Genomic DNA, 22969 nt, shown 5'->3' with positions numbered 1-22969 from the left:
AAGTTTTGGGTTCCCCTCTTTATTTTTGTTGTTTTTAAACTATATGTAAGCACTCAACAGAAATAAATGACTCTCTAAAACTTCCGGGTTGTCTCCCTGGCAGCGCTTTCTTTAAAGCCATTAAGCTAGGCATATAGTGCTCAAGTAATGGATCCACCCGGATCCCAAGGTATATCAAAGCCAATTTTAATTAACAATGATTTGTAATTTAGTGGTGAGCACAAGGTAACATATATCATGTAATGACGAAGTGTAACTCTCTTCCTATGCATCGGCATGTCATAAAAGAATAATTCATGCACACATAGTAAAGGCCAATGCATAGTATAAATAGTTTCTTGCAATTTTATCATATTGGAAACATAGAGAGGTGGAGATATAGTTCCTCTCTCATAATAATTGCAAGTAGGAGCAGAAAGCACATGCATATTATATTCATCAGAATCATCATGTGCAACGGTAAAAGGCAAACCATCAATATAATCCTTAATAAGTGCAAACTTCTCCGATATAGTGTAGTCGGGAGAATTCAAAAAGATAATAGGACTATCATGCGTGGGTGCAATAGCAACAATTTCATGTTTAACATAAGGAACTATAGCAAGTTCATATCCATAAGCATAATTCATATTGGCATCTTGGCCACAAGCATAGCAAGCATCATCAAAAAGGGATATTTCAAAAGAATCGGCGGGACCATAGCAATTATCATAGCATGCATCCTTCGGTAAGCATGAAGGGAAATTAAACAATGTATGAGTTGAAGAGTTATTATCATTAGAAGGTGGGCACGGGTGATCAATCCGCTCTTCCTCCTTTTGTTCTTCGCTCTCTTCCTCATCTTTTTCATCCAATGAGCTCACAGTTTCATCAATTTCTTCTTCCATAGACTCCTGCAAAATATTAGTCTCTTCTTGGACAGCGGAGACTTTCTTAATAAGCGCATTAATTTCGTAATTGTATTCATAATTCTCATAACAATATTTCAGGATAGCTAAATTTTCAGGTCTATAAACAACATCATCAAAATCTTGAAACTCTTTAAACATAGATTCAATTTCATAAGCACCCTTAAAAGCAACAAATTCTTCTATTTGTTCCACATCATAGTAATCATATATACCATTAGCATAAGAAGCTAAGGTTTCATTATCATTAAATTCACATGAAAAGGGAAGGTGTGGAGCCTTCACCTTAGAGCAACAAGTATAATCATATCTCAAGCATAGTTGCCTAGCATACCAATTCAGTATATGAATTTAATCCCATAATAGTTTCCCTTTTTGTGTCAAGCGGTAATCCCTAAAGTAGTCACGTTGATCCAATTTTACTCCCATTACATAATTGAATGGGGTTTTCTCAGGATTATTAAACTAGTACATAATATCTTTCACATAACCAGCATCGAGGGTTTTAGGAGGTTCCCCATCTCCATGAGTAGCAAGTACACCTAATTTTTTTGGTATTTCGTGTTCCATATCCATAACTAAAGATAAAGAACAACTAAAAACAGCAAATAAAAATTACTTAGTGATAAAGCGAACAAGCACACACGAGAATATTCACCCCATGCTATTGCTCCCCGGCAACGGCGCCAGAAAAAGGTCTTGATAACCCACAAGTATAGGGGATCAATTGTAGCCTCTTTCGATAAGTAAGAGTGTCGAACCCAACGAGGAGCTAAAGGTAGAACAAATATTACCTCAAGTTCTATCGACCACCGATACAACTCTACGCACGCTTGACGTTCGCTTTACCTAGAACAAGTATGAAACTAGAAGTACTTTGTAGGTGTTTTTGGGCAAGCTTGCAAGAAAGTAAAGAACACGAAAATAAAAGCTAGGGGCTGTTTAGATAAAGACACAACTAAATTAGTTTTAGTAGAGAGCTTTTGTCAACAAGAAAGTTATTTGTCCCTAGGCAATCGATAACTAGACCGGTAATCATTATTGCAATTTTATTTGAGGGAGAGGCATAAGCTAACATACTTTCTCTACTTGGATCATATGCACTTATGATTGGAACTCTAGCAAGCATCCGCAACTACTAAAGATTCATTAAGGTAAAACTCAACCTTAGCATTAAAGTATCAAGTCCCCTTTATCCCATACGCAAACAACCTACTTATTCGGGTCTGTGCTTCTGTCACTCACGCCACCCATCATAAGCAAATCATAAGCATATTGCAAACCCTACAGCGGGAATCCCTCACGCTTGCGCGACACGGAGAGCACCATAGGACAACACCAATAATAAAACATACAACTCAAACCAATCTTGATCATCAAATAGCCATTAGGACAAAACAGATCTACTCAAACATCATAGGATAGCCATACATCATTGGGAAATAATATATAGCGTTGAGCACCATGTTTAAGTAGAGATTACAGCGGGTAAGAGAGAGGTTACACCGCTGCATAGAGGGGGGAAGAGTTGGTGATGATGGCGGTGAAGTTGTTGGTGAAGATGGCGGTGATGATGATGGCCCCGGCAGCGCTCCGGCGCCACCGGAAGCAAGGGGGAGAGGGCCCCCCTTCTTCTTCTTCTTCTTCTTCCTTGACCTCCTCCCTAGATGGGAGAGGGGTTTCCCCTCTGGTCCTTGGCTCCCATGGCGTGGGAGGGGCGAGAGCCCCTCCGAGATTGGATCTATCTCTCTGTTTCTCTCTGGTTCTGCGTTCTCCCCTGGCTCTGTTTCACCGTTTCGTATATATATGGAGATCCGTAACTCTGATTGGCCTGAAACCTTCGCCGTGATTTTTTTTCCGAATATTAGCTTTCTTGCGGCAAAAGAAGAGCGTCAACCGCCTTACGGTGGGCTCACGAGGGTAGGGGGCGCACCCTAAGGGGGGGGGGGGGCACGCCCCCTGCCTCGTGACCACCTCGGGCACTGGTTCGCGTTGACTTTCCTTCCGAATTTTCCATATTTTCCAAAAATAAGCTCCGTCCGTTTTTATCCCGTTTGGACTCCATTTGATATGGATATTCTGCGAAACCAAAAACATGCAACAGACAGGAACTGGCACTGGGCACTGGATCAATATGTTAGTCCCAAAAATAATATAAAAAGTTGCCAAAAAGTATATGAAAGTTGAATAATATTGGCATGGAACAATCAAAAATTATAGATACGACGGAGACGTATCAGCATCCCCAAGCTTAATTCCTGCTCATCCTCGAGTAGGTAAATGATAAAAAAATTGATGTGGAATGCTACCTAGCATAATCTTGATCATATGTCTAATCATGGCATGAATATTAGGACACGAGTGATTCAAAGCAATAGTCTATCCTTTGACATTAAAGACAATAATATTTCAAGCATATCAACCAAGCAATTATGTCTTATTGAAATAACATAGCCAAAGAAAGCTCATCCCTACAAAATCATATAGTCTGGCTATGCTCCATCTTCACCACACAAAGCATTCACATCATGCACCCCAATGACAAGCCAAGCAATTGTTTCATACTTTTGACATTCTCAAACCTTTTCAACTTTCACGCAATACATGAGCGTGAGCCATGGACATAGCACTATAGGTGGAATAGAATATGATGGTGAGGGTTATGTGGAGAAGACAAAAAAGGAGAAAGTCTCACATCGACGCAGCTAATCAACGGGCTATGGAGATGCCCATCAATTGATGTCAATGTGAGGAGTAGGGATTGCCATGCAACGGATGCACTAGAGCTATAAGTGTATGAAAGCTCAAACTGAAACTAAGAGGGTGTGCATCCAACTTTCTTGCTCATGAAGACCTAGGGCATTTGAGGAAGCCCATCGTTGGAATATACAAGACAAGTTCTATAATGAAAATTCCCACTAGTATATGAAAGTGATACCTCAAGAGACTCTCTATATGAAGAACATGGTGCTACTTTGAAGCACAAGTGTGGTAAAAGTATAGTAACATTGCCCCTTTTTCTTTTTTTCTTTTTTTTGCGGGCTTCTTTGGCCCCCCTTTTTTTATTTAGGCTTCTTTGGCCTCTCTTTTTTTGGGCAATACTCTAATAATGATGATCATCACACTTTTATTTACTTACAACTCAATATTACAACTCGATACTAAACAAAGATATGACTCCATATGAATGCCTCCGGCGGTGTACCGGGATGTGTAATGATCTAGCGTAGCAATGACATCAAAAAACGGACAAGCCATGAAAACATCATGCTAGCTATCTTACGATCATGCAAATAAATATGACAATGAATGCTCAAATCATGTATATGATGATGATGAAAGTTGCATGGCAATATATCTCGGAATGGCTATGGAAATGCCATGATAGGTAGGTATGGTGGCTGTTTTGAGGAAGGTATAAGGAGGTTTATGTGTGACAGAGCGTATCGTATCACGGGGTTTGGATGCACCGGCGAAGTTTGCACCAACTCTCAGGTGAGAAAGGGCAATGCACGGTACCAAAGAGGCTAGCAATGATGGAAGGGTGAGAGTGCGTATAATCCATGGACTCAACATTAGTCATAAAGAACTCACATACTTATTGCAAAAATCTATTAGTCATCAAAACAAAGTACTACGCGCATGCTCCTAGGGGGATAGATTGGTAGGGAAAAACCATCGCTCGTCCCTGGCCGCCACTCATAAGAAAGACAATCAATAAATAAATCATGCTCCGACTTCGTTATATAACGATTCACCATACGTGCATGCTACGGGAATCACAAACCTCAACACAAGTATTTCTACAATCCACAACTACCCACTAGCATGACTCTAATATCACCATCTTTATATCGCAAAACTATTGCAAGGAATCAAACATATCATATTGAGTGATCTACAAGTTTTATGTAGGATTTTATGACTAACCATGTGAATGACCAATTCCTGTCGTCTCTCTAAATAGATATAAGTAAAGCAAGAGAGTTTAATTCTTTCTACAAAATATATGCCCACGCTCTAAATATAAGTCAAGCAAAAGATCATTCTACAAATGGCGGTTGTCTATGTAAAGAGAAACAGGAAATCCAAACTTCAAATGATATAAGCGAAGCACATGAAGCATTCTATAAAGCCATACTCAAAAGATATAAGTGAAGTGCAAAGAGCATTCTATAAATCAACCAAGGACTATCTCATACCAGCATGGTGCATAAAAAATAATGAAAACTAAATGCAAAAGTCGCTCCAAGATTGCACATATCGCATGAACGAAACGAATCCGAAAACATACCGATACTGGTTCACGTTGACTTTCCTTCCGAATTTTCCATATTTTCCAAAAATAAGCTCCGTCCGTTTTTATCCCGTTTGGACTCCATTTGATATGGATATTCTGTGAAACCAAAAACATGCAACAGACAGGAACTGGCACTGGGCACTGGATCAATATGTTAGTCCCAAAAATAATATAAAAAGTTGCCAAAAAGTATATGAAAGTTGAATAATATTGGCATGGAACAATAAAAAATTATAGATACGGCGGAGACGTATCAGCATCCCGGACCGACATTACATGACCACGTTCATGAGACTAGTTCTACCGATGTGCTTTTCACACAGGTGGCTGGCGGGTGTCTGTTTCTCCAACTTTAGTTGAATCGACTGTGACTACACCCGGTCGTTGTTGAAGGTTAAAACAACACACTTGACGAAAAATCATTGTGGTTTTGATGCGTAGGTAAGAACGATTCTTGCTAGAAGCCCATAGCAGCCACGTAAAACTTGCAACAACAAAGTAGAGGACGTCTAACTTGTTTTTGCAAGGCATGTTGTGATGTGATATGGTCAAGACGTGATGAGATATAAATTGTTGTATAAGATGATAATGTTTTGTTAAAGTTATAGGCAACTGACATGAGCCTTATGGTTGTCTATTTATTGCATAAGATGCAAGCGCCATATAATTGCTTTACTTTATCGCTATGTGATAGCAATAGTTGCAAAAGCAATAGTTGGCGAGACGACCATGTGACGACACATTGATAAAGATCAAGATGGTGGAGATCATGGTGCCATGCCGATGACGATGGAGATCATGACGGTACTTTGGAGATGGAGATCAAAGGCACAAGATGATGATGGCCATATCATGTCACATATTTTGATTGCATGTGATGTTTATCTTTTATGCCTCTTATATTTCTTAGTACGACGGTAGCATTATGAGATGATCCCTTATGATGATCGGGTGTGACAAGCTCTACGTTCACATACAATGGGTGCAAGCCAGTTTTGCACATGCAGAATACTCGGGTTAAACTTGATGAGCCTAGCATATGCAGATGTGGCCTCGGAACACTGAGACCGAAAGGACGAACATGAATCATATAGTAGATATAATCAACATAGCGATGTTCACCATTGAAAACTACTCCATCTCACATGATGATCGGACATGGTTTTGTTGATATGGATCACGTGATCATTTAGATGACTAGAGGGATGTCTATCTAAGTGGGAGTTATTACGTAATATGATTAATTAAACTTTAATTTATCATGAACTTAGTCCTGATAATATTTGAAAATTATGTTGGAAATCAATAGCTCACGTTATAGCTCCCCATTTATTTTGATATGTTTTTAGAGAAAAATAAGTTGAAAGATGATAGTAGCAATGATGCGGACTGGATCCGTGATCTGAGGATTATCCCCATTGCTGCATAGAAGAATTATGTCCTTGATGCACCGCTATGTGATAGACCTATTGCAGGAGCATATGTAGACATTATGAACGTTTGACAAAGCTCGGTATGATGACTACTTGATAGTTTAGCGCACCATGCTTTATGGCTCAGAACCGGGACTTCAAAAATGTTTTGGACGCCATGGAGCATATGAGATGTTCCAAGAGATAAAAATGATATTTCAGACTCATGCCCGAGTCGAGAGGTATGAGACCTCTGACAAGCACTTTGCCTACAAGATGGAGGAGAATAGCTCAACCAGTGAGCATGTGCTCAGAATGTCTGAGTACTATAATCGCTTGAATCAAGTGGGAGTTAATCTTTCAGATAAGACAGTGATTGACAGAGTTCTCTAGTCACCATCGCCAAGTTACTGGAACTTCGTGATGAACTATGATATGCAAGGGATGACGAAAACGATTCCCAAGCTCTTCATGATGCTGGAATCAATGAAAAATCAAGAAAAACATCAAATGTTGATGGTTGACAAGACCACTAGTTTCAAGTAAAAGGGCAAGGGAAAGAAAGGGAACTTCAAGAAGAATGGAAAGCAAGTTGTCACTCCCATGAAGAAGCCCAAAGCTAGACCCAAGCCTGAAACTGAGTGCTTCCACTGCAAAGGAAATGGTCACTAGAAGCAGAACTGCCCCAAATACTTGGCGGATAAGAAGGATGCAAAGTGAACAAAAGTATATATGATATACATGTTATTGATGTGTACTTTACTAGTATTCATAGTAGCCCATGGCTATTTGATACTGGTTCAGTTGCTATGATTACTAACTCGAAACAGGAGTTACAAAATGAAGAAAGACTAGTTGAGGGCGAGGTGACGATGTGTGCTGGAAATGATTCCAAAGGTTGATAAGATCACCATCGCACACTCCCTTTACCTTCGAGATTAGTGTTGAACCTAAAATAAATGTTATTTGGTGTTTGCGTTGAGCATAATATGATTGGATCATATTTATTGCAATACAGTTATTCATTTAAGTCAAAGAATAATTGCTATTTTGTTTACATGAATAAAACCTTCTGTGGTCATACACCCAAGGTGAATGGTTTATTGAATCTTGATCGTAGTGATACACATATTAATGATATTGATGCCAAAAGATGCAAAGTTGATAATGATAGCGCAAAATACTAGTGGCACTGCCGTTTAGGTCATATTGGTGTAAAGCGCATGAAGAAACTCCATGCTGATGGGCTTCCGGAATCACTTGATTATGAATCACTTGATGCTTGCGAACCATGCCTCATGGGCAAGATGACTAAGACTCCGTTCTCCGGAATAAAAGAGCGAGCAACAGACTTATTAGAAATAATACATACTGATGTATGCGATCCAATGAGTGTTGAGACTCGCGGCAGGTATTGTTATTTTCTGACCTTCATAGATGATTTAAGAAGATATGACTATATGTACTTAATGAAACACAAGTTTGAAATGTTTGAAAATTTCAAAGAATTTCAGAGTGAAGCGGAGAATCATCGTAACAAGAAAATAAAGTTTCTACGATTTGATCGCGGAGACGAAATATTTGAGTTACGAGTGTGGCCTTCAGTTGAAACAATGTCGAATAGTTCCGCAACTCATGCCACCTAGAACACCACAGCGTAATTGTCGTGGAAATATCACGCCAGATGTCCTAGAGAGAGGACTTGGTCGTGGAGCCATCGCGTTGAGGTTAGCTTAAAGGGGTTAATCAGGACAAAGGACACAAGGAGTTTATACTGGTTTGGCCCTTGTGTGTATGTGGAGTTGCTAGGGTTTCGATGAGCGGGGAGCGAATACGCTTGACCGGCTCTCAAATCTGTTGTTTCTTGTCCTAAACCGCCGCCGGGTCATCCCCTTATATACATGGGTTGACGCCCTGCGGCCTATAGAGTCCCGGCCGGCTCATACAACGTGTCCGGCTCGGTGACGTATCTTACATGCCTTATATTACAAGTTTTACATACATGGCGGTTTATGCTTATGGGCCTTAAGCCGCCTTCGGGTCTGGGCCCACTACTAAGCCTGTCTATGAACCGTCGTGCGATCTTGGGGTTCTTAACAATAATTCTTCATGGGGATGACCCGACCCCTCCTGGGCGGGTCATACTAAATAATTATATCCCCAACATTAGGCCCCAGGTTGATTTGAACTTGTTCATGTCAATCTTCAAGACTTAGAAAAAAATCCTTCCTTCTCTTATCTATGAAAACCTCATAACCCGCCATGACGTCACCTCCCAATATTTCCAGAAATTGCAATGACATCACCTTCAATGGATCTTTACCTTAATGTCTTTCCAAAAATCGAGGCGCCCATCTAGCTGGATAACCTTCATTTGCTCTCCTCGTTTTTCGCACCTGCCTGTTCGCCTGTCTCCTTATAAATACGTACGACTGGTCTTCCTCATTCTCCCCCTTTCCAGCATCTTCTTCCTCTCGCAACCCTTCTGCCACTCGAACTCCGCTGCCGTCGCGAAGCACCTCATCTTCCTCAACCTCGGCCGCCGCATCAGCCTGAGTTGATCCAGAGAACAGCGGCGACCCTCCGCGGTAGATCTGCATCCGTAAGTTTCGGCCTTTCCATACCTTAGATTCACATTAGGGTTTGCGAGCTCCTCTGTGTTCTTCATATTTTGTCGTAGTTCATCCTCCATGCTGTGCTATGAACTTCTTGATCTGAAAATGGCGTAAAACCAATGGGGTAGTTGTTTTAGTTCCACTTTCAGTACCAGTAGATCCCCTTTTCTTGGAAGAAAAACCTTGTGCAAGCTCATGAACTCATCTGTACTAATTTTTAGGTCTAGATTTATTTTTCTTTTCTGAATAGCTGTTGATCCAAAGCAATATCTGCAATCTGTGAAACTTGTTTACCTCAGTACTTAACAATTTTTTTATCACTGGCAATTTTTGAATCTCCTTAGTCATGGCGGCTTACCATGCCGACTTATTTTTCCTTCATATACCATCAACACTTATTTAAGCCGCCATTACGCATCTGTATTGAAATAATTAACTTGTAAGTCCACCAATTAACTTAAACCGGCAAATTACTTTCTTTTTAGCTTGTCCTTTCACTATGCCGCCAAAGACGACAACAGTTTGCAACTGGGTCCTTCCACTGTCACTGAGGACACCCTGAAGGATTTTGTCACCATTGGGTATTTACAAGAAAAGAGCGTTATGTCCTACCATGCCCCTGACTCGACCGAAGAAAAGCCTCGGCCAAAAGATGGCGAAATCATCGTTTTTACTGATCATATGAACCGGGATTTTTCACCACCCGGCTCAAAATTCTTCAGAGAGGTCCTGCATTTTTTCAAGCTTCATCCGCAAGACATTGGACCCAGTTCCATATCAAACATCTGCAATTTCCAAGTTTTCTGCAAGGTTTATCTTCAAGAAGCACCTACTGTTGAACTCTTCAGAGAGTATTTTTACTTGAACCGCCAGAATGAGTATACCAACGGCCCCAGTTTAGAACTTGGCGGGATTTCAATTCAGCGCAGACGGGATGCTGTCTTTCCTCTGGTAGTCTTGCCAAGCCATCCCAAGGATTGGAACCAAACCTGGTTCTATTGCAAAGATACATTGCTGGCTGATGAAAAACCAATGCCGGGTTATCGTGCTGAGCGTCTTGACGCCAAATATTCGCTCCTCGTTAAACTCTCTGCCGCGGAATGCAATAAACTTCAACCAACCATCAAAAGAGTTCAAGCCTTGCTGGGAAACGGCTTACCTGGAGTTGACTTGATCCGCTGTTGGATCGCATGGCGGATCATCCCTCTGAGCCGCCGATTTGATTTGATGTGCAACTATACTGGAGGAACAGATGATCCATTACGTCATAGCTCCCTTCGTCTGAGCGAAGAAGCCATTGTTGAAATGTCAACTACCCTTGTCAACAGTAAGTATGAAGACTGCAGCAAAGTAGGATTAAATTCTTTCTGCAAACTTAACCCGGCACCAGAGGTAAATCCCCTTAACTCCTTTTCCTTCGGTAGTTAAGTATTTGCATGAGTTTCAACCTGTTATTTTCCTATAGGCTAAATCTGACTTTTGGAAAGCCAAATATGATCATGAGGCTGCCAAAAAAGCTAGAGCCGCCGCAATAGCCGCCAAGAAGACAACCAGAAAATCCAAAAAGAAATCAACTGCCTTTGAGTTACTCAAGCTGGATGACACCTCTGAGTCGGAGGTAGCCCTTGACTCTCTTGGCCTGCTTTTTAACAACCTTATTGACACTGACTATTACAAGGATGACACGGGGGCCAGCCAGGTAGTAGAAGAAGAGGTAACTATTTCCTCCGACTCAGAACCTTTGCCAAGGCATAAACCTCGGCGGGTAACCCAGAAAGTAAGGTTTTCACACCCCTTGTCTTATTTAGATCCTCATTTTCTTTTGAAAAAAACAGCAACATGAGAGCTGCCGTCAGGCCCGGACTAGTGAAGACAATGAGCTGCCCTCCGGCTTACCAAAAACACCTCGGAAACGCCAAAATGAGGTCCTTTTATCTCTTAACTCCGATGAATGACTCTCTTTTATAAATCACACAACCATAATTCCATTCTTATTTATAGGAGATTGCTTGTTCCTCCTCCGGTGATTCCTCCTAAACCAGCTGCCGGCTTTTAAGACCGCCCCCGGGTAAAGATAACTATCCTTTCTTCCACACCTTTATGCTTGTATTGTTATATTGACTTTTTAAAATTCTCCTTAGCGGTCAAGCAAAGCCCAAGAAGGCCAAGGTGGCCAAACTGGCAGACAATCCGAAAGTCGCTGAACCGGCGCAGCCGACTCTTGCCACAAAACAACCTGAAGCACCAGAAAACCCTGCTGCCAATGTTCACTCAGATCTCCCTGAGTTGTCTATTGACGAGACTGCCCTCAATCCATGCACTACTGAGCCATCAGGCTCAGCTACCCCGCCAGACGCTCATAACAATGACATTTTAATCACTGGGACTGGATTTGTTGAACCGGGAAATCCAACTGTGTTAGCGAGACACTCCACCAAGCAAGAGGTCTTGGAGAGGCAAAAAGTAAGGTTTGACATCTCGCACTATGCTCACCTGAGTATTAGTGACGTGCTATCTGGCTATCTTAGTCACGTGCATTCCAACCGTGACTCTGAAATTGAGATGGTCAAACAACTACAACTAAAATATGAGGTATGCTCTCCGGCTTTCATAAGTTTATATGCTCTGCCAGCCTCTAAGTCTTCTGATTATGATAAACTTGAATGATCTGTAGACTTGAAATATAGCTTGATGTTCTGACCTATATTTTCCCCGATTCCGGTTTAAAATATTTAGCCAGATTTAACTGATAGCATACTTTAGTACCTGTAGTCCCCAAGGGCCGGCTTAATCATCATGAATGAACCGGTACTTAGCTTCATAACTTTCATGAACCAGTCGAAACTGCTAATATCTTTATCCAGCTGAAGAGGGAAAATCCTTCTGAATATCATGCATTAGCCCCCAAGTGCCAAGCGTTGTTACCTGTCAAACACTTGGGACTTTTTTAGAAGAGTCATTTCTGCATTTAAGAATTGTTTTGGCAGACATTAGCCCCCAAGTGCCAAGTGGTGTTGCTTTGCAAAGTGCTTGGGACTTTAATCAATATGACCTTCATTGGAATATACTTTAACACATCTATGCTTGTCTACAGACCGCCATGACTGACTTGGATTCTCAACTGACTGATGCGAAGACCCGGCTGGCGGCTCAAGAAACTGAGACCCGGCAAGCTGAATCTAAATTCCAGTTCAGCGTTTCTAAAACAGAAAAACTGAAGACAAACTTTGTAGCGGAGAAGGAGGCTTGGGCTCAAGAAAAAACTGTTTTGACTCAGCGGGCGGAGAAGGCTGAAGCAGCTTTGAAAAAGTTACCGCTGAGCTCACCGGTTTAAAGAACCGTGTGTCTCATATGGTTTCTGCCATCTTTGGTAAGTCTTCTTATTACTTTATTTGAAAGTGAATCCTTGTTGATATACCATAAGCCGGCACTTAACCCATTGTGTAAACTGCACAGGTCCCTGGAGCCATAATCTGAACCAAGATACTCTGGTGAAGCTGAAGGCAGTTTATACACTCCTGGAATAATTATACATTAGAGTTCAGCGAACCCTTGCCACCATCTCCCTAGTAAACCAGGAGCCAAGCTTATTGAGCGATGTTTTAAAGAAGTTGTATGTCTTCCCCGCTAGGTTTCAAGAGATTAAATGGTGTTGTGCGAGAGCCGGAGCCTTAACTGCTCTAAGCCGCTCCAAAGCCTGGGTACCGGAGCTAGACCTAGAAGACGTTGCCAAAGGGTACCCCAGCTTTAAGGAAGACGGGACTCCTTTTGACCAAGAAGACTTTGCTTCCTGTGTGAAGGAAATCCGTCCCCATGCTACCATCCTTGGCGAAGAAACCAATGTTACCAAGTACCAACCGGGTTTTGACTCTGGTAATAAAAAGATGGCGACTCCTAGTTATAAAGTGATGGATTTAATTCCGCCAATTCGGGAGCACACCTTCGCCCCTGAGATTAACCCGACCGGTTTAATTGATGATGAAGCTGAATTCGTTGCCCTTCAAGGCTTTGGCTGGCAAAACCCAATTTCCAAGCTGTGGATGAACCGACAAGGGATGATGCGGAAACGTCGAATCAGCCAAGCCAAGATGCATAACTCAGCTCCGGTTTATCATAAACATCTTATCTTTCCTTGGGCTCAACATTCCTTGTAATAGGCTAATACTTAAACTCCTTGTTCTGTTATGCCATCGTGCATAGTTGTGCTACTCACTTATCCTATGATATGAATGTATGCGATTCAGCCCTTGTGGGCACTTTCGAATTTGCTCCTGCATTGAATATAGAAAATGTGTCCTGGCGGTTTACCGCTGGACGGGTCATAATGCCCAAAGAAAAACTTTATCATGAATTTTAACCAAAGCTGGTTAGAATAATAATCATATATACTTGAAAAATATTTCATACCGATGATATTTGATCACATGGTTGATTTCATCAAACCAGTGTAGTAAGGGCCATAACCCAAGACTTTGGAGACTGGTAGTTATTATACTTTGCTGATTTACGAACGAACACCAGGCCGGGTTAATAAATACCGGATATTGACTTTGAGTCCTTGCTGGCAAATTGTAGTCGAAAAAAATCAGGCCGGGTTAATAAACACCGGATTTATATCTCATACTGGCGACTTATAGTCAAAACCAGACCGGGTCAATAAACACAAGATATTGTCAAATACAACTCAGAAGGTTTTATAGACCTTAATGGCTCTCAGCCAGGTATTATCAAAATAGAAAATTTTCAAAAAGATATTCAAATCAAACAATAACAGAAAAAATCCAAGGCTTTCATAGGCCGCCAAGCCAAAATATCTTCTTCAATGAAACTAGCATTAGCCACTGGAAGGTACGCACTTTCAGTGAGCCGGCACTCACAATACCCAATCGACATTTTAACCCGAACAAGTTCAGCTCTTATTGAAAAATAGACTTGTCAGGAGTACGCGGGGTCAGAGTCGCTGTCAAACATCACAGGCCGATTTATCCAAGTTCTAAGGAAGGCGACTATATAGCCTGAGCTTCTCCTTGCTATCCGTAAAACCGTGCTCTCTCATGATATCCATCATTTTAACCTTAACAAGTTCAAATATGATTGTTAAGAGTTCGATGGGTCAATCAGGATTACCTGATGGAGAAGCAGCTGGCATACAGGCAGGATAACCCGGGTTTTTAGGTGAAGACACCTGGCTTCCAAGCCTGGATTTTATAGCCTATCACAAGGTTATGAACTCATTGTTCTTTAGAACAAAAGAGCCCCCTAGTGACATTGTGAGCTATGCTCAAGGGGTACCCATGTTTGAGCCGTGCTTTTGCCACAGACCCTCTTTGGTCCCAAATTTTTCTTCATGTATGTATACGACTTATAAGCCGAATCAGAGGGTTATTATAATTGTGCTGTATAAAGCAAAAGCCCCCAAGTCATAGAAGACTTATTAATCAGAGATGAAAAAAACCGACAGAAGCCCTACTTTAGCAGGGATGCCAGCTTTATTATATTGATCATAGTATATACATTGTCAAAATATGTACATTGGAAGAGCCGGTGACTCAAGTATAGTAAGGCCTAAGTTGAGCGATATTCCAGGGCCGGAGAGTCTCCTCCTCCGACATGCGTGAGTCCTTGTGGTCTCGAACATCGACAAGATAGTATGACCCGTTGTTCAGATTCTTGCTGACCACAAAGGGTCCTTCCCAAGGTGGGGATAACTTATGCATATCTGTCTGGTCTTGGATAAGCCGGAGCACCAGGTCACCTTCTTGAAAAGCTCTGGTTTTAACCCAGAGGCTGTGATAACAGCGTAAGTCTTCTGATAAATCGCCGAACGAGCTGCTGCTATATCACGCTCCTCATCCAACAGATCCAGCGCATCTTGATGTGCTTTTTCATTGTCAGTTTCAACATAAGCCGCCACACGAGGCGAGGCATGACGGATGTCACTAGGAAGAACTGCCTCTACTCCATAAACCATGAAAAAAGGTGTGTAGCCCATAGATCTATTTGGGTGGTGTTGATGCTCCATAACACGGAAGGTAACTCCTCTACCCAACAACCTGGCGTCCTCTGCAAGGGGACCATAAGCCGGGGCTTGATACCCTTCAAGATCTCCTGATTTGCTCTCTCAGCTTGACCATTGGATTGAGGGTGAGCCACTGATGATACATCGAGCCGGATATGCTCTCGCTAACAAAATTCCTCCATAGCACCTTTAGAAAGATTAGTGCCATTATCTGTGATAATGCTGTGTGGAAAGCCAAAACAGAAGATCACCTTCTTCATGAATTGAACCGCCGTTGCTGCGTCACACTTACTAACCGGCTCTGCCTCTACCCATTTGGTGAACTTGTCAATCGCCACCAATAGGTGGGTCTTCTTATCCTTGGATCTTTTGAAAGGTCCAACCATATCAAGCCCCCAGACTGCAAACGGCCAAGTAATTGGAATCATCCTCAATTCTTGAGCCGGCACATGAGATCGTCTTGCAAATTTCTGACATCCATCACACCTACTGACAAGGTCCTCCGCATCGGCATGAGCTGTTAACCAATAGAAACCATGACGGAAAGCTTTAGCCACAAGGGATTTTCAACCGGCATGATGACCACAATCTCCTTCATGGATCTCTCGTAAGATCTCACAGCCCTCTTCTGGAGAAACACAACATTGAAACGCCCCTGTAACATTGCCGTGATGTAATTCTCCATTAACAATTGTCATTGACTTAGACCGCCGAGCTATCTGCCTGGCTAAAGTTTCATCCTCGGGTAACTCGCCTCGGGTCATGTAAGCCAAATAAGGAACTGTCCAATCCGGGATTACGTGCAGAGCCGCCACCAACTGAGCTTCCAGGTCAGGAATAGCTAAATCCTCCTCCGTGGGTAACTTGACCGATGGGTTATGCAAGACGTCAAGAAATACATTAGGAGGCACCGGTTTACGTTGAGAACCTAACTGGATTAAGGCATCCGCCGCTTCATTTTTCCTTCGATCAATGTGATCCACTAGATAACCCTTAAAGTGACCAGCTATGATATCCACCTCTCGCCGATAAGCCGCCATGAGTGGATCCTTAGGATCCCAAGTACCAGAGACTTGTTGAGCCACCATGTCTAAATCACTGAAGCATTTAACCCGGCTTAAATTCATCTCCTAGCCATCTGAAGGCAATGGAGAAGAGCTTCATACTCAGCTGCATTGTTAGTACAAGGAAACATCAAATGGAGAACATAACAAAATTTATCACCTCGAGGGGAAGCAAGAATTACTCCAGCCCCCGAGCCCTCCAATTGCCTGGACCCATCAAAATGAATCGTCCAATAAGTGTTATCCGACTTTTCCTCAGGCATCTGCAGCTTTGTCCAATCGTTGATGAAATCCACCAACGCCTGAGATTTTATAGCCGTGCGAGGCACATACTTCAACCCATGAGGTCTAAGCTCAATAGCCCACTTAGCAACCCGGCCAGTCGCTTCTCTATTTTGGATGATGTCTCCCAAAGGAGTAGAACTGACCACAGTGATGGGATGACCTACAAAATAATGCTTAAGCTTCCGGCTTGCGAAGAACACCCCCATATACGAGCTTCTGCCAGTGTGGATATCTCTGCTTGGACTCAATAAGAACCTCACTGATATAATAAACCGTCCTTTGAACCGGATGCTCCTTGCCTGCCTCCTTTCGCTCCACGACAATAGCCACGCTAACGGCCCGGGTGTCGATGTCAAAACCGGCGGATCTCGGGTAGGGGGTCCCGACCTGTGCGTCTAAGGCGGATGGTAACAGGAGGCGGGGGACACAATGTTGGAGGTAATACCCTACTTCTTGCTTGATTGATCTTGAAGATATGAGTATTACAAGAGTTGATCTACCACGAGATCGTAGAGGCTGAACCCTAGAAGCTAGCCTATGATTATGATTGTTTGTATATCTATCGACTAGCCTAGCCCTGGTTTATATATTGCACCAGAGGCCTAGGATAACAAGAGTCCTAGCCGAATACGCCGGTGGGGGAGGAGTCCTTGTCTTGATCACCAAGTCTTGTGGAATCTTCCTTGTATGCGGCAGCTGTCCGAACTGGCCCATGAGTATATGGCCATGGGGGTCCTTGGCCCAATCTAACTGACCGGGAAACGACGTGGTGAGTACCCCCTAGTCCATGACACCGTCAGTAGCCCCCTGAACCAGTCTTCAAGTTGGAGACGCTCCTCGATTCTTCTGAACTGTTCTTTGTCTTCGGTCGTCGGTCTTGAAAACTGGTTCAACAAATCTTCCCATCTTCTATCTTGAGGATTGCCGAGCTAAATCTGAAGATCTCACACGTCGGGTATCCGAGGAGCCCTTTAAGTCTTCGGCCTTTATCAATGCCTTGTTATTTTTATGCCACACCTCGGGTTTGAAGTTGTTCCCGGGCGGCAGCGTCCTCTTCCGTCCGAGCTCCAGCGCCGGACTGCATTTGAGGTATCTTTTGTAGCCGAGCACCAACATCGGACCGTTTTCCGAGCACCAACGTCGGACCGTTTTCCGAGCTCCAACGCCGGAATGTATCCGAGCTCCAACGCCGGACTATGTCCAAACTCCAATGCTAGACTGTATCCGGGCTCCAACGCCGGACTATATCCGAGGTGTCATATCACCTTGGTTCAAAAAAGTCGAAGGAGTTTAGCTGAGCTTAATGCCGGAAATGCCCTCTATGGAGCCAGCCACTAGCGCCCGAGCTTTATGCCGGACTGCTTCCGAGGTGGTGCACCACCCCGACTGTGGGTCGATTTTTTGTCAATATTTTTTATTGGTGCAATTTATTCTCTGCCGAGATATATAGCCAGTAGCCCTCAAGGTGTGTATCGGTCTAAAACCCGAGATGCACCTGAAGGATGACGTAAGACTTCTGATCCCAGTAGCCGCTGAGACTCAGGTTGATTTGCAAAATCGGCCTGAGGATCAAGTCCTAGCTCGGCAGAATACTTTGGGACACAAAAAGCGGCATGCTCAGTCCTCGAGACTCGGGTTGGGTGCGGCCGACCAACCTGAGGATCAAAATCTCCTCGGAAACTGTATTGCACTTAAAATTTTCTGCATTGGACAGGCAATGTAGTAGCCCCCGAGACACTGGTCGGGTGGCAACACCAGATCAGGGGATCGATCTGCCCCTTTAATATTTGTAAATAATAAGCCCGAAGCCCAGTAGCCCCCGAGCCTTAATGCGGGCAAGGGTGGCCGAATTAAGGATCGATGTAATGACCCTATGTATCCAAGTACTTTACATCATTAATGCTCGGATCCGCATTGTACAAAACTTTGTTGACCGACCATCGGCTTCCACCTCCTCGACCAGTAGCCGAGGCGTGTTTGTCCTACTTTATAAAGCCTTTATGAGCGCAAAGATTTACGACAAACAAGGCAATCTGGCCATATGGTTTTATAAACAAAGGTATGCAGAGAGATATGTTATATTACTGTTTAACATAAGAAATGTCTTCCAAAGAAAATAGTCCCACTATCGGTTCCTTACTTTGGGTTGTCATGCTAAGCATGATCATGAAACCTTAGCTCTAATGTAAGAGCAAAATATTGAGGATTTAGTTTGGGAGGCCAGTTACTAGCCCCCGGTAGTGTTCGGCGATAGTCGAGGTCAAGCCGTAAACACTTCAGACAATGTTTATGAATGTCCCATAATTTAACACAGTCATCGGATCGCTGACCAGTTTACGCTTATTGTGACAGTCAGTTTTTGGCTTTCTCCACTGAGGTGCTTAACCATGTGAGCTGGAAGCACAATCGCAGTGTTTCTCCCTTTGCACACCTAGCCAAACAAAGCGGAACGTAGGAGGCAAGCGTAGGAGCCGGGCAACCCAACTATTGACCGAAGACACAATTCGAAACCGATGCATATATAGCAATATCCGAGAATGTTTTTAACGAATCTCTAAAGGTGTCCGGCGTTGCACTGCGAGACTTGTGCTGAAAACACACAAATAGTTTAAAAGTGCCAAAAGCTTGGAAAACCAAAAATGTTAGTAAAAACATGACGTCCGAACAAGATCAAGTGTTTGGTGCCAATCCGAAAATTGGAAGAGAAAAGAAAAAAAAAGAAAAAAATTGTGCTTCTGTCATGTTTTGACAACGACCAAGAAGAAACCACATTTACAGCTCATATGTAAATTTTAAGAGTCCCCAAGTGACTTGGGTAAAAGAATTTTATGTAGAATGATTGTATGTACCGAAGTACTTATATCATATATGTGTTCACCCGAACTTTAAATGCGTCTTAAATGACCGTCGACTTCTCCCTCTTCGGCCAAGGGCCGAAGAGTGTCATGTACTCCGCCTGTCGAGAGTATCGATAGTGTTTCCAATGACCAGGCAATCAGGCCATAAGGCTGTAACAGACAAAGCGCACTCAGGGAACTTATGCTATATCACTAACGAAGTGTAAGAAGCAGCTTCGAAGAAAATAGTACCCCCACTGATACCTTTCCTCGGTGCTCATTATTACTATCAGACTTGTGTAGTAGATTTTTTGTACTCATGAGTTCCGTTGTGTGCCGACCATGATTGAAAATAATAAGAGCGCTAGCTTTCGGCTTCACCCAGTCTGAGGTCAGAGCTCGGATGACCCGGTCGTGACAATCACAGAGGTGCTCCCTTTACTCCCTAGCCGAACAATCGGGAACGTAGGGGTAAGCACAGGAGCCAGGCAACCCAGCTTGCAAATCGCTTAGGTCAATATGGTGCATATTGTGGCGTAATACACGAACGAGGAACGAAGCCGTACAAGTATAATCATATGCAAGAGGAAAAGCTCCATCAAGGGAGCCCCCAAATAAACGGGGTATTTGAATATGCGAGTCACAAACAAAGTTTTGACAAGGAACTTTGTCACAAACAACTTTGTGCCGAAAAGTATAATGCTTGGTCGAACTGAACAAAATTTAAAATTGAAAGTTTTTGAGCATGAAAGCGACTTAGCTGGTTAATGTGCTCGATGTTGATGACGCAGGCCGAGATTGTGGCGGGACGAGATCCCAGCCCCCAAGCCGGTCCCGAGATGTCCGAGTAAAGAACTCGACTTGATGAAGTGGTGACACAGCATAGTCGATGGGTGAGGTGAGAATCCCAGTCCGACCGCAGAGACGGAGCAGGCCGACAGTGTGACGCCGAAGCCCCCAGCGTGTGTTAATGAAGTGATGACGAAGCCCCCGGTCAGCCGAGGTGACGTGGTACGTCAGTACACCGCGGTGACAGCGCTGCCCGGATTATCTATCTGTGCACAGAAAATAGTGCAAGCCGGAGATAATAGGAATAATAATAATAATAAATTGTTTCATAATCAATAATTTATGCAAAGTGAGTAATAAAAGAAATATGGCATGTGTGTCGAACACTCGATGAGGTAGAGCTCTCTCGGCGATGCCGAAGTCCCCGAGGCAACCAAACACGTTGGTATGGCAACACGACCAACAAGGTGATCACGCGAGCCGATTTACGCCGATTGGGACGACGACATCGGCTTGCCGAAGAGACTACGTGACACTGTCGGAGTCGATCACCTACACACATAAAATAGTGTGGTCCAAAAAGGATAATTGGTTTTCGCAAAAATAATTTATTGAAAGAGATGTGGCCTGGCGCCAAAGTCATGTCGATGCAGGGCTTCGGTGTGACGCGGTGAAGGCATGGCCAAGCCCGAATTCGCAGGCCGGTCTGAGTTCCAAATGCGGCATTCACCGAACTGTATACGGAAACTGACCGAACCACCACGCGGCCGTTGTTAATGCGGCCACCATTTGATAGACCTGTGTATAGATGATGAAACAAACTGGAGTAATAATTCCTTGGGAAAACTAAACCCAAGCAAGAAAAAAATAATAGGATTGATAGCACCTGGTTTATCTGTTGTAGCAATCTGGAGAAAGGTTACTCCCAAAATTGGGGCTCGATCCGCACACCCATTGCCTGATGGGTGATGAAGTAGTGGCATGGCGATGCTAGCAAAGGTTGGATCACCGAGGAAAAGCCCGTGGTCCAGCTAATGTGATGAAGCTGGTCGGCTGGTGACACTGAAGTCTCCGAGGTAATTTGATGAAGAAATGGTGAAGCCCTCTGTCGGTGTCAAAACCGGCGGATCTCGGGTAGGGGGTCCTGAACTGTGCGTCTAGGCCGGATGGTAACAGGAGGCAAGGGACATGAAGTTTTACCCAGGTTCGGGCCCTCTCGATGGAGGTAAAACCCTACGTCCTTCTTGATTAATATTGATGATATGGGTAGTACAAGAGTAGATCTACCACGAGATCAGAGAGGCTAAACCCTAGAAGCTAGCCTATGGTATGATTGTCTTGTCCTACGGACTAAAACCCTCCGGTTTATATAGACACCGGATAGGGTTAGGGTTACATAGAGTCGGTTACAATGGTAGGAGATCTACATATCCGATCGCCAAGCTTGCCTTCCACGCCAAGAAAGTCCCTTCCGGACACGGGACGAAGTCTTCAATCTTGTATCTTCATAGTCCAGGAGTCCGGCTGAAGGTATAGTCCGGCCATTCGGACACCCCCTAATCCAGGACTCCCTCAGTAGCCCCCGAACCAGGCTTCAATGACGATGAGTCCGGCACGCAGATTGTCTTCGGCATTGCAAGGCGGGTTCTCCTCCAAATTCCATGTACCTGTTGAATAAAGTCCGGTTTCTTGTAAATGTTGTGCTCCTTGGCTTCTACGCTCAATAATGGCCGTCTCCCACGTGTCAAACTAATATGAAAAGTCTGAGTATTTTTACATCCACACCCCTAGCCGCGTAAATGAGCCGCCCATTTAAGGGGACGAGGATTTAGATCCAAACCACACCTTCTCCCTTTTGCGAGTGTTCATCAGAGCGCATCTGACAAAGGTCCATTCCACCATGGCCAGCCGCCGCAACTCCTCCCTTCGCCCTTCCAGCCCTAAGCCTGGATATTGGGAGAGATGCTCCATCCCGCATAGCGAGCTAGTGACGCTCCAGACCAAGGGGTTTCTTCCCCCGGCCTATATGGTCCCGGTTCGAGCCGGTCTTGCCATTTATAATGGTGAAGAGCAAGCGGAGAGTGCCCCCAGTCCCTCCAAAGGAGAGCGGGTATGCCTTGTCCCTTATCTAATAAGAGGGCTCGGATTTCCAATCCATCCGTTTCTCCAGGGGCTACTGGAGTACTATGGCCTCCAGCTACACAATCTTACGCCCGCCTCCGTATTGCATATCGCGGGCTTCGTATCCCTCTGTGAGCTGTTTTTGGGTGTTGAGGCTCATTTCGGGCTGTGGAAAGAGCTATTCTGCCTTGTGCCCCGTTCTAAGAAGGGGTCAATGTATCAAGTGGGTGGAGCCGAAGTGTGGCGCATCGCTGGGACCGGATACCTATCCGGAACCCCAAAGAAAGCGTCCGAGGACTGGCCTTCGAAATGGTTTTACATAGAAGACGTCCCGATGCCGGATCCTGTCCGGATCGGCCTCCCTGAGTTTGACAGTGCCCCACTAAAGAAGCGCCTAAGTTGGCATCCACGGAACCCTCAGAGGGAAAGCGACAAGGACGTTTTTTACCTGATGGGCCGGATAAGATTGTTAGCTCATTCCGGACTGACCATGATCGGGGTCATGGCCGCATGCATCATGCGAGGGGTGCAGCCGCTACAGTATAGAGGCCACCCCATGTGGGACTTCAACGGGGAGGACAACACCACCCGCTATGGCCGTAAGGGGCCGGATTCGACT

The sequence above is a fragment of the Triticum dicoccoides genome, chromosome 4A (genome assembly GCF_002162155.2).
Source record: "Triticum dicoccoides isolate Atlit2015 ecotype Zavitan chromosome 4A, WEW_v2.0, whole genome shotgun sequence".
Taxonomy (NCBI): Eukaryota; Viridiplantae; Streptophyta; class Magnoliopsida; order Poales; family Poaceae; genus Triticum; species Triticum dicoccoides.
Note: the sequence above shows the minus strand (reverse complement) of the source record.